The sequence below is a fragment of the Solea solea genome, chromosome 6 (assembly GCF_958295425.1).
Source record: "Solea solea chromosome 6, fSolSol10.1, whole genome shotgun sequence".
Classification (NCBI taxonomy): Eukaryota; Metazoa; Chordata; class Actinopteri; order Pleuronectiformes; family Soleidae; genus Solea; species Solea solea.
The window spans coordinates 30661654-30681199 of record NC_081139.1 but is presented as its reverse complement, the minus strand read 5'-3'; the positions used below and the strand labels follow the sequence as shown (position 1 = coordinate 30681199).

Genomic DNA, 19546 nt, shown 5'->3' with positions numbered 1-19546 from the left:
AGAGCATAATAAAAAAACATTGCACAAAAGTCATGTGTCTGTGTGTTACAGGCCAAGGTGTTTTTCTTTCAATCTCATCAAGAATACAGAATACTCAAATGTTGAAACTCTCTCTGTTTCTTCAAGTGTTCATGTCATAGCTCCTTATTAGACCACATAACCGACCTTTGACCCTGACCCCAAAAAGTGGACTTCAATTTCCTCTTCAGTTACATTGAGCCACTTCAACAAACTGAATGTCTGTAAATGAAAACACTCTTAATCATGAATGAAATCCATTTATTTGAGTGTTTTGTTTTGCTTTGTTTAAACATGATCTTAAAGTTTGCACTGTCTGATAACAACTTGTTGTGTTCTGATACTTTGCAGTGGCAAAACCTGGGATGACACATGGGAGCCTGCAAACACATTTGCACAACAACACCACACTGCCACCCCTGAGTCTCCTCCTCCTTCTGGTTCAGTTAGCTGAACCTAACTGGTTGGGCTCTACTCACAGCAGGGGAAAAGAGACAATCGACAGAAATGACTGACACTGAGCTCAAATCAAATACTGTGCTGCAACACGTGTCTTTTGTGTTTATTGAAGGAATGTGTTCATGGATCTTGTGTTCTATGCCATTCACACATCAACCATGTTAAATGACATCTGGTAAACATCAATCATTTATTAAGCTCAACATGTAAGAAAGTCAATCAAATCAAATAGAAATCATCATTCTTATACTTCAAGTACCAGCACACTAGGGCTATTGAGTGTTTAGGCTTGCTGAACTTCAGTTAAGTGTTGGCACAGTGCATGTACCCAGTATATGTTTGTGTTTCTTCCAGACAGTTGACACACATTAAGCACGTTTTGTATTTGGCATTAACTGAGGTTGTCATAGTTTGTATGCATGCATGTAGCCTATTTATTTCACACTGAGAGTCAAAATCCACAAACAGTACATTCATACATTACTTAACGAGCTCGATTATTGGAATTGCTCCACAAATATAGCAAGTGATGATAAACTATTTAGAAAATACAATAAAGAAAGATTAGGAACAAACAGACAATCAGCCAATAATAGGCTTTCATATCCAAATAAGATAAGAGTGTTCAAATAATACATATAAAAGAATAATAAATATACATATATAGGTATATAGCTATATAAGCATAACATAGGAATAAAGGAATATATAGTTTCAAATAAATGAACAATGATAATAAGTGTCAAATATCTAAAAATATAGCAATGTGTTGATTATTTTTGTTTGTCATAAGGGTTAATGTATCATGTACATATTGAATTCAACCATGAAAATACTGTAAGCTATACTTATACTTATCAATCCGGTTTTTAATTCTGACGTAACACCCTTTCAAAATACAATTTCCGGATCCAAACGCTGTCATACTCTCACTACACTACGCCCGGCTGTATTTTCCTTACTGCCAATTCCCATTTGAAGTTTTTCTTTTAATGATATCCTCAACTTCAAAACACACCAAAGTGTCCTTGAGAACTCCACGACGGTGTTTTTGACTACTACATTACCCATGATCCTTAGCCACAGATTGAATTTATTTTAAACTGATCAAGATTTAGATTTTGTGCACATATCCACTTTTTTAACATAGCATATTTCATGTATAAGCAGAGTAATTACTAGTTTGACTGTACAAGATATACATCACTAGATGCTTTTTGCGATTAAAACTCTAGTTGCAAACTGGAAGTCCAACTTAGCTAGGCTACCTAAAAGGATATTTCAAGAATACTTGCTGAACCATCTTAAATAGAACAAATGACGTAGTTATTCTAAACATAGCTCAACCAAATACAGTGTCATTTGGCTGTACTACACATCTTTGATACATTTGGTAAATGCGTTTTTACAACCCTATTTTGATGTCAACTGGATAAACTACAATTGTGGTGATGGTATGCAACAAGCTGTATGGCCCGCCCCTAGGGAATTGTAGTTTTCTTTCAAAAATAGTCTTTTCCATAGAATTGAGAGATGCAAATAATGAATTGAGAGTACACAAATGAGTTGAAGGGGATAGTTAAAATGTGTGTGTAATCAGATTTTCAATAATTCATTGTTCATTTGGTTCAAATTAATTTCAACCATATTTGACCAAAATTGTATAGATGGACTATATTCACATGATAGCTAAGGTCAAGCGCTCTCTATAACAGTTGGTTCCATGTCTGTAGCCACTTTGGTTGCTGAATTATAACCCTTCAAACATACAACAAGGCCAAGGTTCAAAGGTCATTCATTCAATGTAGGAGCCACGTAGAGTCTTCATAATGATACATGTTACTCACCAGGCTGAGATCTTTCCAATGATGTATTTGGTTTAGCTTTGAGACAACATTTGGATTTTCTCATTTCATGGACACAGGCCATCCCAGACCTAGTTTCAGACAGCACTTTGAGGGCCATATATAAAATAAAGATCTGTGTTTATTTCTTTTTTTGTTTAGTTTTAATGTAAATAGTGACCAAAATAAAGGATACAGAAATAAAAAGTCTGTTTTATTAGCCAATGCAAGCATATAACCTACATTAGCATTTGCTCCCCCAAAAGATTTGGTTATATATGCACATATGACACGCCTATTATTGTTGGTATTTCAGTTATTACTATTATTGTTATTATTATTATTATTACTACTGTTATTATTATTATAATTATTATTACTGTTATTATTATTGTAGGGCCACACGGTTGTTGGCGTAGTGGTCGAGCCCCGGTTGGAACAAGGGCCTTTCTGCATGGAGTTTGCATGTTCTCCCAGTGTGTGCGTGTGTGCGTGGGTTCTCTCCGGGTTCTCTGGGTTCCTCCCACAGTCCAAAGACATACAATATGGGGATTAGGTCAATTGGACACCCTAAATTGACCATAGATAGGTATGAGTGTGAGAGTGAATGGTTGTCTCTATATGTGTGTGGCCCTGTGATGGACTGGCCAACTGTCCAGGGTGTACCCCGCCTATCGCCCCATGTAGCTGAGATTGGCACAGCACCCCCCGCGACCCTCTGGTGGAGGATAGAGCGCTAGATGATGGATGGATGGATTATTATTATTATTGTTAATATTACTATTTTCACATGAGAGCAATTCATATACAATTATTTAAATATTTTGTTTCAATTGACTCGTGATTAAAGAAGAAATGCCGTTGTACAACAATAAGAATAGCCTATGTAGCCCCAGGATGACAGACAGACAGACAGACAGACAGACAAATACATTGATACATAGACAGACAGACAGACAGACAGACATATATCTCTGTTAACAGAAGGTGTTTTATCGACTGTGATTGTAAAATGTGAAATGTCTCATTTCATGGCATATTTCAAAGAATATATGGCTCAGGGTATTTGAAAAGTTGAAGTTTATTGTCATTCCTCTTGAATAAATACAGGTACATTAAAATGTGTTTGAATGAAAGTGATGACCTACATGAAGGACAATTGATACCAAACATCACTATCAAACTTTAACTGAATCAAGTAAATATAAAAACATGTTCCAGTAATACACGTTAGTACAATGGACTTGTAATCATTTGATCAATGTTAATTACATACAAAAGAAAACATGATACAGATAATGGTGTACAACTCAAAATACATATAGCAACAATATGATCAAATATCTATAAGTCAAGTATTTCTTTAAGTTATAAATAATCCAAATGGTGCAAAGGAAATATGTATTGAATGTACATGATTACAGTATATGCTTGTTTACATGTATGTATATACATTATATACAGGATGAGTTCCCCTATACTCATTCAAAAGAGAACATAAACAAGTATCTGTGGTTGTTACGACCAGGCCTAGGAGAAAACCTGATCACAACATCAAATAATGACACTCCCCTTCTCAACTCCCAAGAAAGCACCAGCAACAAGTCAAACAAAGCATTTTAACCAGTTTATTAAAATCAAGTACAAAATGTCTGCTGGCAGTCTTGCTGTGAGTGCTTTGAGGAAGTCCGCTGCAGCTGGGATGATCAGGCCTCTTATTCAGAGTCCTTCCTGTGCAGGACCAATCAGCTCCCAGGATCCACCCTAGACTCACCCACATAGGCCATGCACACCTGCAACCCATCTCACACGCAGACACATACACACAGGGAAGAAGCAGTCACAACCCTGGGGTCGTAACAGTGGTTCATTAAGTCACAACAGCTGGACAGTATGTTATCTAAACTGCTAAACTCTGTTAAGCACATGAAGTGCAGGTAACTTTGTCGGTAGGATACCAGTTACAAACAGGCTGGTTAGTGAACCACGCATGGTTCAACGTGCCAATGGATTCCGTCTTTGTGTATTTTTAGCTAAGGCTGGACCAGAGAATATTTGCTTCAAACAGATTGTTCTTGGTGAAATTTGCAGGGTGTGAGTAGCCATGGTGTATTTTATGTGGAGCCCACTGCCCCAGAATCTTTTATTCTATTTATTATTAGGGTTCGAGCAACAAGGTTGCAAGAACCCTATTGAAATGCAAAAGATTATTATTATTATTATTATTATTATTCCTAAAAGTAAATCGCATTTTTGAGGCCTTTCCCATACCCCAAAACTCACAGATTTTTGTGACCGCATCAATCCTGGTGTAAATTTACGTCTGAAAGTCGTTCGGGGAAAATGCGTGGAAAATTGGAGGTGGGAGGGGCTAAAACGTCACGCAAAAAACTTCTATTAGGTCAACTCATGTCGGGTTTAACGTACGTGAACGAAACTTGGTACACACGTTCATTAGGTGGGGACGGTCAAAAAAGTCGATGACGACTTTCCCGTGAAACCTACAGGAAGTCCGCCATCTTGGGTTCATTGGCGATTTTTTGGCGATTTTGGCGAATTCGCAGCAATGGTATTTGAACTAACTCCTCCTAGAGTTTTCGTGCGATCACCTTCAAACTTGGTGAGGTCCCTGTGGACCAGTTGAGGAGCTCACGGTATCAAAAGTTTTTTCAAATGTCGCACGGCGCACGAGATAGGGGGCGGCAAAGTTCGTGATGATTCTGATGTTTCGCATCAGAAAAAAAAAACTCTTATAACTTTGCGATGGAAGGTCCGATCCGAACCAAACTTGCTACCATTGATGATGGGCCATGGCTGAAGACGTCTATGAAAAAACGGTGAAGTTTGAAAACAGCGCCTCCTTGTGGTGAAAGAAAATACACAAAAAAAAAGTTTTTTTACGATTTCGGGAATAACTTTTACACAGATAATCGTACCGCACTCAAAATTGGTGACAACAGTCAAAACACATGGTAGATGATGCGTGATCAATATGACGACAAATCGTTTAACGGTGTTGCCATGGCAACGACGCAAAGTCGGATTTTTGGGACAAAAAATCAAACTGCTACAACTTCGTGAATCCTGGTCCGATCTGAACCAAACTTGCTAGGATTGATGATAGTCCGGCCCTAAAGACATCTATATGAAAATATTAAATTTCGAAAACAGCGCCCCCTGGTGACAGTAGACAATATGACAGCTTGTATTTCAATTATCTCCTCCTAGAGCTTTTGTGCGATGACCTTCAAACTTGGTGAGATCAATGTGGACGAGTTGAGCATCAAAAGTTATCAAAAGCTTTTTAAAATATTGTATGGCGTACGAGATAGGGGGCGCCAAAATTGGAGATAATAATAATTTTTCATAACAGACAATGAAACTCTTATAACTTCGCGATGGAAGGTCTGATCCCAACCAAACTTGCTATAGTTGATGATGGTTAGTTGCTGAAGACGACTATGTTGCTGAAACGGTACATTTTGAAAACAGCGCCTCCTGGTGGTGGTAGAAAATTCTAAAAAAACAAACTGTTACAACTTTGCCAATCCTGGTCCGATCTGAACCAAACTTGCAAGGATTGATGACAGTCCGGCCCTGAACACGTCTATATGAAAATATTCATTTTCAAATACAGCGCCCCCTGGTGACAGCAGACAGAATTACATTTATAGTTTTTGATGCTGCTCCAACAGGGATTGTTGTATCCGCTTGAAACTTAGTATGTGGGACCCCAGACCCTTCCTCAACATGTCTGTAAAAGGTCACCTCCCTACAGGAAGTGGAACGCCCGAAACAGGAAGTAAAGTCTTACATTGTCCGATTGACACGAAACTAGATATGTGAGTTACGGGACCGTCCCTGAACATGTTTACGGAGACGCCGTTGACCGAACAGGAAGTTGGCCATTTTAAACAGGAAGTGCCCTCTAACTTTGCCGTACGTTGCCCGATTTGCACGAAAGCTTATATGTGACACCAGGGACCTGTCCTGAGCATGTCTGCAAAAGATGACCTCCCAACAGGAAGTGGAATGCCAGAAACAGGAAGTAAAGTCTTACATTGTCTGATTGACACAAAACTAGATATGTGAGTTACAGGACCTTCCCTGAACATGTTTCCAGAGACGAACAGGAAGTTGGCCATTTTAATTTTTATTATTATTATTCTTATTATTCCCCCAAATGAATTGCCTTTTTGAGGCCTTTCCCATACCCCAAAACTCACCAATTTTTGTGACCGCATCAATCCTGGTGTAAATTTACGTCTGAAAAAGGTTCGGGGAATGTGCGTCGAAAATTGAATGTGGGAGGGGCCAATAAGTGCGGCGCCACCTGTCCAAATTCACCATGACCAACACAATTATCGCACATTCACGAAATTCGGTACACATGTGTAGTGGGTCAGGATGAAGAAAAAATTACATTATGACCATGATCCAAACCCAACAGGAAATCCGCCATCTTGGGTTGATTGGCGATTTTTTGGCGATTTTGGCGAATTCGCAGCAATGGTATTTGAACTAACTCCTCCTAGAGTTTTGGTGCGATCTCCTTTAAACTTGGCGAGGTCCCTGTGGACCAGTTGAGGAGCTCACGGTATCAAAAGTTTTTTCAAATGTCGCATGGCGCACGAGATAGGGGGCGGCAAAGTTCGTGATGATTCTGATGTTTCGCATCAGAAAAACAAAACTCTTATAACTTTGCGATGGAAGGTCCGATCCGAACCAAACTTGCTATGATTGATGATGGGCCATGGCTGAAGACGTCTATGAAAAAACGGTGAAGTTTGAAAACAGCGCCTCCTTGTGGTGAAAGAAAATACACACAAAAAAAGTTTTTTTACAATTTCGGGAATAACTTTTACACAGATAATCGTATCGCACTCAAAATTGGTGACAACAGTCAAAACACATGGTAGATGATGCGTGATCAATATGACGACAAATCGTTTAACGGTGTTGCCATGGCAATGACGCTAAGTCGGATTTTTGGGACAAAAAATCAAACTGCTACAACTTCGTGAATCCTGGTCCGATCTGAACCAAACTTGCTAGGATTGATGATAGTCCGGCCCTAAAGACGTCTATATGAAAATATTCAATTTCGAAAACAGCGCCCCCTGGTGACAGCAGACAGTATGACAGCTTGTATTTCAATTATCTCCTCCTAGAGCTTTTGTGCGATCACCTTCAAACTTGGTGAGATCAATGTGGACGAGTTGAGCATCAAAAGTTATCAAAAGCTTTTTAAAATATTGTATGGCGTACGAGATAGGGGGCGCCAAAATTGGAGATAATAATAATTTTTCATAACAGACAATGAAACTCTTATAACTTCGCGATGGAAGGTCTGATCCCAACCAAACTTGCTATAGTTGATGATGGTTAGTTGCTGAAGACGACTATGTTGCTGAAACGGTACATTTTGAAAACAGCGCCTCCTGGTGGTGGTAGAAAATTCTAAAAAAACAAACTGTTACAACTTTGCTAATCCTGGTCCGATCTGAACCGAACTTGCAAGGATTGATGACAGTCCGGCCCTGAACACGTCTATATGAAAATATTCATTTTCAAATACAGCGCCCCCTGGTGACAGCAGACAGAATTACATTTATAGTTTTTGATGCTGCTCCAACAGGGATTGTTGTATCCGCTTGAAACTTAGTATGTGGGACCCCAGACCCTTCCTCAACATGTCTGTAAAAGGTCACCTCCCTACAGGAAGTGGAACGCCCGAAACAGGAAGTAAAGTCTTACATTGTCCGATTGACACGAAACTAGATATGTGAGTTACGGGACCGTCCCTGAACATGTTTACGGAGACGCCGTTGACCGAACAGGAAGTTGGCCATTTTAAACAGGAAGTGCCCTCTAACTTTGCCGTACGTTGCCCGATTTGCACGAAAGCTTATATGTGACACCAGGGACCTGTCCTGAGCATGTCTGCAAAAGATGACCTCCCAACAGGAAGTGGAATGCCAGAAACAGGAAGTAAAGTCTTACATTGTCTGATTGACACAAAACTAGATATGTGAGTTACAGGACCTTCCCTGAACATGTTTCCAGAGACGAACAGGAAGTTGGCCATTTTAATTTTTATTATTATTATTCTTATTATTCCCCCAAATGAATTGCCTTTTTGAGGCCTTTCCCATACCCCAAAACTCACCAATTTTTGTGACCGCATCAATCCTGGTGTAAATTTACGTCTGAAAAAGGTTCGGGGAATGTGCGTCGAAAATTGAATGTGGGAGGGGCCAATAAGTGCGGCGCCACCTGTCCAAATTCACCATGACCAACACAATTATCGCACATTCACGAAATTCGGTACACATGTGTAGTGGGTCAGGATGAAGAAAAAATTACATTATGACCATGATCCAAACCCAACAGGAAATCCGCCATCTTGGGTTGATTGGCGATTTTTTGGCGATTTTGGCGAATTCGCAGCAATGGTATTTGAACTAACTCCTCCTAGAGTTTTGGTGCGATCTCCTTTAAACTTGGCGAGGTCCCTGTGGACCAGTTGAGGAGCTCACGGTATCAAAAGTTTTTTCAAATGTCGCATGGCGCACGAGATAGGGGGCGGCAAAGTTCGTGATGATTCTGATGTTTCGCATCAGAAAAACAAAACTCTTATAACTTTGCGATGGAAGGTCCGATCCAAACCAAACTTGCTATGATTGATGATGGGCCATGGCTGAAGACGTCTATGAAAAAACGATGAAGTTTGAAAACAGTGCCTCCTTGTGGTGAAAGAAAATACACAAAAAAAAAAGTTTTTTTACGATTTCGGGAATAACTTTTATACAGATAATCGTACCGCACTCAAAATTGGTGACAACAGTCAAAACACATGGTAGATGATGCGTGATCAATATGACGACAAATCGTTTAACGGTGTTGCCATGGCAACGACGCAAAGTCGGATTTTTGGGACAAAAAATCAAACTGCTACAACTTCGTGAATCCTGGTCCAATCTGAACCAAACTTGCTAGGATTGATGATAGTCCGGCCCTAAAGACGTCTATATGAAAATATTCAATTTCGAAAACAGCGCCCCCTGGTGACAGTAGACAATATGACAGCTTGTATTTCAATTATCTCCTCCTAGAGCTTTTGTGCGATCACCTTCAAACTTGGTGAGATCAATGTGGACGAGTTGAGCATCAAAAGTTATCAAAAGCTTTTTAAAATATTGTATGGCGTACGAGATAGGGGGCGCCAAAATTGGAGATAATAATAATTTTTCATAACAGACAATGAAACTCTTATAACTTCGCGATGGAAGGTCTGATCCCAACCAAACTTGCTATAGTTGATGATGGTTAGTTGCTGACGACGACTATGTTGCTGAAACGGTACATTTTGAAAACAGCGCCTCCTGGTGGTGGTAGAAAATTCTAAAAAAACAAACTGTTACAACTTTGCCAATCCTGGTCCGATCTGAACCAAACTTGCAAGGATTGATGACAGTCCGGCCCTGAACACGTCTATATGAAAATATTAATTTTCAAATACAGCGCCCCCTGGTGACAGCACACAGAATTACATTTATAGTTTTTGATGCTGCTCCAACAGGGATTGTTGTATCCACTTGAAACTTAGTATGTGGGACCCCAGACCCTTCCTCAACATGTCCGTAAAAGGTCACCTCCCTACAGGAAGTGGAACGCCCGAAACAGGAAGTAAAGTCTTACATTGTCCGATTGACACGAAACTAGATATGTGAGTTACTGGACCTTCCCTGAACATGTTTACGGAGACGCCGTTGACCGAACAGGAAGTCGGCCATTTTAAACAGGAAGTGCCCTCTAACTTTGCCGTACATTGTCCGATCTGCACAAAACCTTATATGTGACACCAGGGACCTGTCCTGAGCATGTCCGTAAAAGGTCACCTCCCTACAGGAAGTGGAACGCCCGAAACAGGAAGTAAAGTCTTACATTGTCCGATTTGAACAAAACTTGATATGTAAGACAAGGGAACTTCCCTGAACACGTTTACGGAGATGAACAGGAAGTTGGCGATTTTAAACAGGAAGTGCCCTCTAACTTTGCCGTACATTGTCCGATTTGCACGAAACCTTTTATGTGACACCAGGGACCTATCCTGAGCATGTCTGCAAGAGATGACCTCCCAACAGGAAGTGGAATGCCCGAAACAGGAAGTAAACTCTAAGATTATCCGATCTGCACAAAACTTGATATGTAAGACAAGGGAAGTTCCCTGAACACGTTTACGTACACGCACTTGACCGAACAGGAAGTCTGCCATTTTAAACAGGAAGTGCCCTATAACTTTGTCATACGTTGCCCGATCCCCCTCGAAATTTGGAACGACATGCGCAGGGACGCCGCTGAAAATAACTAGTACTGAAAATAACTAGTACTGAAAATAACTAGTACTGAAAATAACTAGTACCGCGCGCGGTGAATGAACGGGTGAGAGCGCGAGGCACGCGGGGAGCCGTGGCACACGGCGACCCGCGTGGGTCGGCTCGAACCCGTTCAGAACCGCGCGCGGTACTAGTTATTATTATTATTATTTATTGATTTAACCTATATGAGCTGCATCCCCTGAGTCAATATCACTATAAAGTGCCTTTGGTGTCCTCATCAGACTCACTCAGTCATCATGAAAATGTAGCAGAATAATGAAAGTCCGAGGTCTTATTATAAGTGGCCAAACATTTGCACACATATCAGTAGATTGATACGTCTCTTAAAATGTGTTTCCTTCATGTTATACATTTTTTTATCATTGGATGTACGTGATTTTGGCACGTCCCACACACTGCTCTGCTAACAACAGTGTGTATAATAAGTGGTTAAATGACCCTGTCATTGTTCACCCTGTCAGCAAGCCTTCCATGTCATGAACCATGTCCACCCCGTCATTGTCCACCCTGTCAGCAAGCCTTCCATGTCATGAACCATGTCCACCCCGTCATTGTCCACCCTGTCAGCAAGCCTTCCATGTCATGAACCATGTCCACCCTGTCATTGTCCACCCTGTCAGCAAGCCTTCCATGACAGGGTGGACATGGTTCATGACAGGAAGGACATGTACATAGTTTAGGCCACATGCTGATAATGTTACACATTACAACAGCTATTACACTCATTTTATAGCAGTACATGCTATACATAGTAAGAATGGACAATATGGACAATTATTTTGGTGATATCGGTATCAGCAAGCCTAGTTTGATAAGGCAAGCCTAGTTTACCCGGACTGCCAATTAAAGTTTGAATCGTCTTTTTCAAGGAATGAGATCGAAAGGAGCTGAGATGGCAAGTAGATATCGGGAACGTCGTGATGTTGACCCAGACAGAAGAAGAAAGTACCTTCAGAAAGAAAGGGACAAATGGAAAAAAGAGAGAGAATGGAAAGAAGAAGGGTGTCACTGAGCTCAGTGAGAGAGAAAAGAGGGCAAAAAGAAAGAAATGGAGAGATGATTGAAGATGATTGAGGTAAAGCACATTGGAGAGTGGTGCGTCGTTAATTATGACAATGAAGCATACCCAGGTATCATCATGGATGCAGAAGGGAACAGTGAAAGTTAAAGGGGACATATTATGCAAAATCAACTTTTTAACTATTTCAATACCTATATTTGGGACTCTGGAGGCCCTACCAGTCGCCAAAGTGTGGAAAAAGAATACTCAGTCATGTTTTCGTGGTCCCCCTTAGTGTAAGTATAGGCCATAAAACACTCGATGTTGAATTCCCTGCACTTATGACGGCAGCATGCGCATTTCACCGCGAATGTTACCGCCCCACCAGTACGTTTACTTCGCAAGCTCCACCTTAGCTCCACCTTGTCCCTGCGAGAGTGCAGGCGAGGGAGGAAGAGCGGTATTATGTCAACGCGGAGGGACAAGTGTGCTGTTGGTGGCTGCACAGTGGAGCAGAGTGTTTTACAGAGGATTTTATATATGAAGCTAATGTGCCGGATAAAATCAGCAAACGTGTGTTCGTATGTTCGCACCACTTCACATCAGACTGCGGCCAGCGGTCGCCGTATTTAGTCAGCGACCGTATTTTACCGACGTACAAACACACACATTGTTAAGAAAAGGTCACACAGAGCTCATAACTGACCATTCTGACACGTCCTAATTAAAAATATTTGTTCAGCACGTCCTCCATGACCGGAGCCCAGACTCAGTCTGATACAGTCACATACAGCAGCAGTTTATGCAGCGATCAGCGGTGGCGATCAGCGGTGCTGCACTCTCTGTTAAATCAAGTTAAAAAGACACAGGGACACCACCGCTGATCGCCAGCGGCGAGCTGCCTAAACTGCCGCTGTATGTGACTGATCGCCAGCTCCGGAGCATACAGTCACCAGTCTGATACAGTCACATACAGCAGCTGTTTATGCAGCGATCAGCGGTGGATCAGTGGTGCTGTCCCTAAGTGTTTTTAACTGATTTACAGTTGGTCAGTGTTCGGCTCGATCCTTATGTAGAACGTCTCTTCCTGTGACGCCACTCTCGCTGTTTTCTGCGCACGCTGCCATGTTGATATTGTCAGAGAACTAGTGGAGGGAGGGGGAGAGGAATAGAGCTGTAAAGCACTGTAAAGAGGACAAATCAGAAACCCCCTGGAAGAAGTGGGTGTGTGTTTGCCTGTGTCTCATTTGCATATAAAGGGACCATGCACGAAAACCGAGCGTTCTGAAAGGGGCGGGTTTAGCAGGGTTATTGAACTGCTATGATGCTTCATCCTTATGGTATTTTGACCAAAGCATGTCACAGACATGTTCATTAGGACACCAGGGAACTATTTTAACTTGGGGAAATAGGGTATAATATGTCTCCTTTAAGTGTATGCAACGCCATGGCATAAACAAGTTCCATTGGCCAAGTCTTCGGGACAACATCTGCTGGTACCATGACTGGCAGGTACTTTGCCTAATACCAGACCCACAGGCTCTGAACAAGCGCTCTGTACAGATTAAAGTGTATGCATGGAAGTATGTGGAACTGAGCCATGTCTCTGCAGAAATGGAGAGACTGTTTGGAGATGCGTCCAAATGATCTTTCTGTAATATTCTGTTTTTTTCAAATCAACTGTTCTCCAAAATTTCTTCTTCTTCTACAGTTGAATGTTTGACTTTCACTGTGCAGAATGATGTACAGAGTTTAACACTAGAAGGCCACATTAATGTCTCCTTTTGGTCATCTTAATTTAGTGGCTGCATGCAGGTTGAGTGGATCCAAACCGGTCTGTTCAACTGGTAATTTCCCCCTACATGGGAAAAGGCATTTTTTTACATCATTTTCTTGCATTGTTCCTGGCATTTATGAGGCCATTCAATGACATTTCACAACGTGTCCACCCTGTCATGTCACTGTCCACCCTGTTATTTTCATGTTCTATGAAAAGAAACAAATTATTTTCACAAGTTAGCAACATCTTTTGTGTGGTTCCTTTATAAACAAATGAGGGCCAAATAGTATTGTTTGAAAGTTTGACCAGATATCTTTGTTGTTAGATTTTATTTAGAAAAGAAAGTGTAACTCTCGCAGATTTTATAGAGAAACAAATAGTTTGCCATCATTTCATTATTATCCAAATACTTTTCCCATTAACATGAGAAAGTGACTAAATACCTTTCTGAAAATGTACATTTTATAATCACTATGTAATTACAATGTATTTACTCTGCTTTGAAATTGTCCATGACAGGGTGGACATATTTTGCTGTTTGCATGTAAATTGTCTTCTTGCAGTTAATTTATAAAAAGTGTGGGAGCTTGACCAATATGCATTTCTAAGAGCATAACATATACTTAATGCAATGAATATGAAGTTCAATGGAAAATCTCAGCTTTTTTGGGGGGAAATGGGGAAAAGGCACCTTATGGTGATATTGACTCCCCTGATACTTTGTAAACAGTCTTCCCTGTCCTCTCATATCTGCTGTCTATATAAAAATAATAATACTAATAATAGTAATACTAGAAATGAAGGAGATTTTGTCCGTTTTTTCTCAAACACTCCTGCTGGAAACCATGCTACCATGGCTCATTTGTTTTGTTGCAATGGTAAGAAGTATTTTTGGGCCAGAGGGCATCACGTGACCAACCTACAGTAGCATTTGTAATTCCACTGGCACAGGAAAGTGGAGCAGCGGTAACGGGTACAATTACAGTGCATCATCAGAACTGTCCGAGTCACTGTCACAATCATCCGGCTTGTGCAAGAAGCTCATGTTCTCTGCAGTCTCTCCAGACAAAAGTCGCAGGTAGCAGTCTCTAGCTTGCATCTTCTTCTCTCTGATGTTCTGCTGCTTTCTCAGGATGATGCTCTGCAGACCTTTCAACCCCTCTTCACTAAAGCCACATGGCCAATCTTAAAGATAGAAAAAAATGAGATAAAACCTATATTAGTTTATCACCAGTCATTGTTTTGTTATTTAATGACATACTTTTCACTGTCTCACTAGAAAGTAGACTGGACAACTCTTGCGAGGTCTTTGCACGAGTTGAAAGCCATTTCCAGTGGTGGTCCATCTCCAGAACAAGAATATTCTTCTCCTCCTCCAGTCTCCTTACTGCCATGATGATGTCAAACGCCTTTCTCTTTGTCCTTAGATCGACAGAGTCTCAAATGCATTTCTTTTTACAAAGATTTGAATTGAATTCAATTGTATTCACAACATACATTATCTCAAGGCACTGTACATAGACAATATAATGAAGTTAGTTATATGTACTCTATCAAAGAATGTCTAAAGTCCTGTAGGGTAACAGATCCTCATTTGAGGGTACTGGTTCTGTGTTTGTGTGTCATTATCAGTCCGATTTGTTCAAAGTAGTAGTGTACATACCACTGTGTGGTAGCTGCCATGGCCAAGCTGTCTCGCCAGACACAATGGTTTCCATGCAAAGACTTTCTGTGCTTGGAACTATTTTGTTGTATTTCTCCACAACAGAGGTCAGGATCCCCTTCTCCTCCCTGATTTTGCGGCGGATCCTGGCACGACCTTTGTTGCCGTCAGTATCTTTATAAAGACGCTGTGAGCGTCTCTTTATACTGGTCACCAGCACCTCGATTCTACTGGCCAAGGCATCCACATCATTTGTGCTTGTGTTTGTTGTTGCTGAGAAGACATAGATTGCACTTTCCTTTAAATCACTTACAAAGTAAGCAACACTGTACTTGTCATTAATTTGTACTCATATTTGGAAATAAAAATGTACCAATAGGGTGTTATTTATTATTCTAAGACAACTAAGCTTCATATTATTATTCATGGATAAAAGTATTGCCAGTAATCATTTTCTCACCTTCTGCCCACTCTTTGACATCACTGACCCAGTCTTCCAAATGGCTCTCTGTCACTGCCAACTGAGCTTTCATGGACTCAACATTCTGTTGCTTGCTTTGTAGAGATTGTATGGTCTACATTGACACAATCAGAGATAACAATAAATAAGAAACACATGTTCAGCCCATGGCTTTAAATACTGCTAACACAGAATATTGAACATTTAAAGAAAAAAAGAAAAATACTGATGTCATTACCTTGTGATATCTGTGAGACAGTGAGGTGGCCAAATTGTCCAACTTTTGCTGATTCCAGCGCATGGCCAAGAGAGTCAGCATGTCTGTGCGTCCTACAAACACAGAACATATATAATGTAACCATTATACCCATTTCTTATTATACATACCATCTAACTAGTGCAGTATGTGGTCATCTCACCAGCTTTTGACATGTGCTTTGTGGTCACTGCAATCCTAGAGAGGAAGGCATTGCACTGCTCAACCTCCTCGCCTAGTGTTAGGCCAGCCCCTTCCTGATATGCCCCACTCCATTTGACCTGGTTAAAATACAAAGAAAACACTGAAAACATGAGGACATTCATGTGCAGATTAAGTGATTCTATTAAGTAAATCTTTCCTTACCTCGCATTTGAAATCATGAGCTTTGGCATGAAATACAGACAGGAACGGCTTCATGCTGAAGAGGGGCTGGAGCTTTTTGGAGGTAGGGCCAATACTTGCAGGTCACATCCATACAGAAGAAAGTGATTTGCCTGCTGGCAAGCTTTTCTTGCAAATACAGGGGATAAGCAAACATTTCTCCCCTGTACATATTGAGAGCACGCAGCAGAACACCATGCCTACACACCGCAAGCTCCAGTCCCTCCTCATCTACCTTGCTGGTGGATCTTTGGGAGGTCTCTCTAGCTGCTGACCACTCCCCTCCACAAACACCTCTTCCAGAGACCTAAAATGGTTGATGAAAATGGTCAAAAGACTCACCTATACAAACCCTTCAGTAGGAGGTTATTGTAGTGATGTGTGTATATAAATAAATACTGTATATATATAATTATAGTCTGCAGTTTTACATGTTTGGATGTCCTGTGTATGTGGTCCACAAATGTGGCAACGTCTTCATCCTTGGCTATGAAGACGCCTTGAAAAATGGCCTGTTCCTCGGATCTAAATTAAACAAAGGTTCACAACAGCTTCCAAAATCTTACAGACTAACGTTGATTGGTGCATAATAAAGAGTTATATATTCTTAAACATATCTTGGAGTACCTAGATGCATTCTTGAACCGGTAATGCTTGCGATTTCCATCCACGGAAACTGCAAGCATATTTGGGGTGCACGCAGGACAGATGAAGGGCTCCTCTTTGCAGATGTTGCACAGCTTCCCACTCAAAAAAACTTTTTTGGAAGCTGTCTGCAGAGATCTTCCCAGTCTATTTCAAAACAAGGAAATGGAGAGCCAATAATGTGGAATAAATGCATAACCAACAAACAAAGCTTTTCCAGCCCCAATACAAACAGATGAACTACACTATGGGATCAATAACTTTATTACTCACACGGCCAAAGCGGACATTGTCAAAAATGCCTGGCAGGACAATCCTGGTGCCACCATCTTCATTTCTTCAAATGAAAACAAAATCTCGGTTGCATAAACTGTAGCAGAGTGAAGTGTAGCAGGCCAGTAGTCACTGCGAATGAGGTCGTCCACTCCAGCAGTCCAAGTGGCTTTGCATGCCTCACAATTCAACTCAGGCATGCTGAGATCATGTCGCCCTAGAAAAAAGAAAAACATTTGCATTCACTGTTATGTAAAACTTAGCCATGTAATCAGGGTTGGCTTTCTTTTTACAATGTGCTATACATTATATTTCCTACAAAAGTGTCAATGACAAAACTTGTGGGAGTTGTTGAGTTGGAATAGATTTTTAAAAAAGATGATCTTTAAGCAGGATAAGATCAAAGTTCTTTATATCCTTACCATTCATTGTGACCACAGTAACATCCTTTCCTGGGTTGACCTTTAATAATTCTGGTCAGGCGTCTCCACAGGTACAAACCGTACTGTAAAAGATCACACAAGTGAATTAAGATCATTTCTATTGACATTGTAATATGACATAGAATTCTGGAATGACTGGAGCACAAACTTTACATGAGAAAATGAAAATGAAAGACTTCATGGCCATGAAGTATGTTGCTGAAAAGGTACTCGAAAGATGTTGAATTGAATGTGTTTGACAGTAACACAACAGCACGTAGCACAATGGGAAAGGGCCTTATCCACAACAAGAGATGTTGGAGGTAATGGCTGGATGAATCCAGCAGTCATTGCATCCCTGTTGTGGAGGACATGTCTGACGTGCATGCTGACATCACAGTCAGCACAGAAGAAGGGCCGTGGTCGACAGTCACGACAACGGACAGCCGCTGGATTGCTCCCACACTGTTGGCACATGTGCTTTCCCAAATGTTCTTGTGCGGCTGCAGTGTTCACATGCCGGGGTCTCTCGTCCCTCCACCTCTCTGAAAAGAGAGTTTTTCTTGTGCTCCAGTTGGAGGAAGCCTGAAGAGGAGCTCTTGAGGATGATGCTTCCTGTTCATTTCCTGAAGCATCACTCAGTGATTGCAGCAGATATTGGAGGAAATGATCTGTTCAAATAGTATAGGACATTCAAAAGCCTGGTGTTATTTACAGTATCAATGTGTCTTATATTGTGTAACAGTTGTGTTAAGTATTCTGGCACATTTGTATTATTATTATTATTATACAACGGGTCATTTCTAACTCAGTGACAGATACAGATATAAGCTCAAACATAGGAACATAAGGCTTTGGGTTCATGGAGACACAATGAAGTTGGTCTGTAACTAATCATCATAACAAATGATTCTTTTCATTGTCGATGAATCTGTGGGTTATTATATCTGTTTATGGATTTGTCCTTTGGTCTCTAAAATGTGATCAAATGATGTCAAATATGGATCATTGTTTTCCAAAGCCCAAGAGCTCGTCATTAATTCTCAAATCAAGTATCAAATATATAGAATATATTAAGTTTACTGTCATAGAGGAGGAAAATAACCTGAACATATTCACATTTAAGAAGCTGAAATCAGAGGATTCTTTTCTAGAAAAATCACTAATAATGATTGATTTATTTATTATCAAAGCGTTTGGTATTTGATTGAATAGTTGAGAACGAATCAATAAATCAATCAGCTCTACAATGAACTACATAGCAACAGTCTCTGGAGCAAAGGCCACCTCACAGTTAGTGTCAGGAGCCATGGATGGAGGATCAGTCTTCTGACTGGGACCAGCTGTATCACAAAAAACAACAACTCAGATCAACATTTATAACATTCAAATGTACTACTTGACCTGGTGTAACCAATTATATATGAGATTCCACTTGCTGTGTATTGGAAATGTATTTGTGGGAGTTTAGTGGCTCAACAGCGCCCTCTTTTAGTGGCAGTTGATGAATGCTCAGTGCACGTTAGAAACGCTGCTAGTTAATGAGAGGTGCGTTCAAGTGTGCTGCACGGGAGCCGCCTATCGAGCCGATAAAAAAGCGTCTTTGTAGAGGACGATGTGGTCGTAGTACATGCTTGTGAATTGTGAGTCCGGTTCTGGTGTTCAGGCATTCCAGGTGGTGGCCTTTGGTTTTAAGTTTTCAGAATTCCCGAGTGACCCAGGGGGCAGAGTGGGTGAATGAAAGGGGAGCATGAATGTTCAGGAGAGTTGTCTTCAGCTGTACCATTTGACCCACTTTTTTGCCATCTTGCTTTCACCTACAGTTCTTCTATAGGGAATACACTTTGTATCTATGTGCTCCCATGTTTACACACTTTGGTTTTGAACATGTGCAGTGTTTTTGTATGTGCACACCATGCTGTGTTTACAGGCATAAACTT

At 40.8% G+C, this 19546-nt stretch overlaps 1 protein-coding gene and 2 long non-coding RNA genes across 6 annotated transcripts in view; 1 reads left to right on the top strand and 2 right to left on the bottom strand.

Annotated features, from left to right (window-relative positions):
* The window catches only part of LOC131460188 (NACHT, LRR and PYD domains-containing protein 12-like), a 366580-nt gene that overhangs the window by 220991 nt on the left and 126043 nt on the right, over positions 1-19546 (top strand). The gene's annotated exons all lie outside the window — the stretch shown is intronic.
* Positions 12805-16306, bottom strand: LOC131460205 (uncharacterized). The gene is made up of 7 exons (XR_009240357.1): positions 16249-16306; positions 16014-16163; positions 15865-15956; positions 15627-15741; positions 15167-15439; positions 14780-14925; positions 12805-14688 (listed from the first exon to the last, which is right to left on the bottom strand). It is a non-coding gene; the product is annotated as an uncharacterized LOC131460205 (long non-coding RNA).
* On the bottom strand, positions 16326-18060 carry LOC131460211 (uncharacterized). Its single transcript, XR_009240364.1, has 4 exons — positions 17607-18060; positions 16894-17058; positions 16698-16791; positions 16326-16573 (listed from the first exon to the last, which is right to left on the bottom strand). It is a non-coding gene; the product is annotated as an uncharacterized LOC131460211 (long non-coding RNA).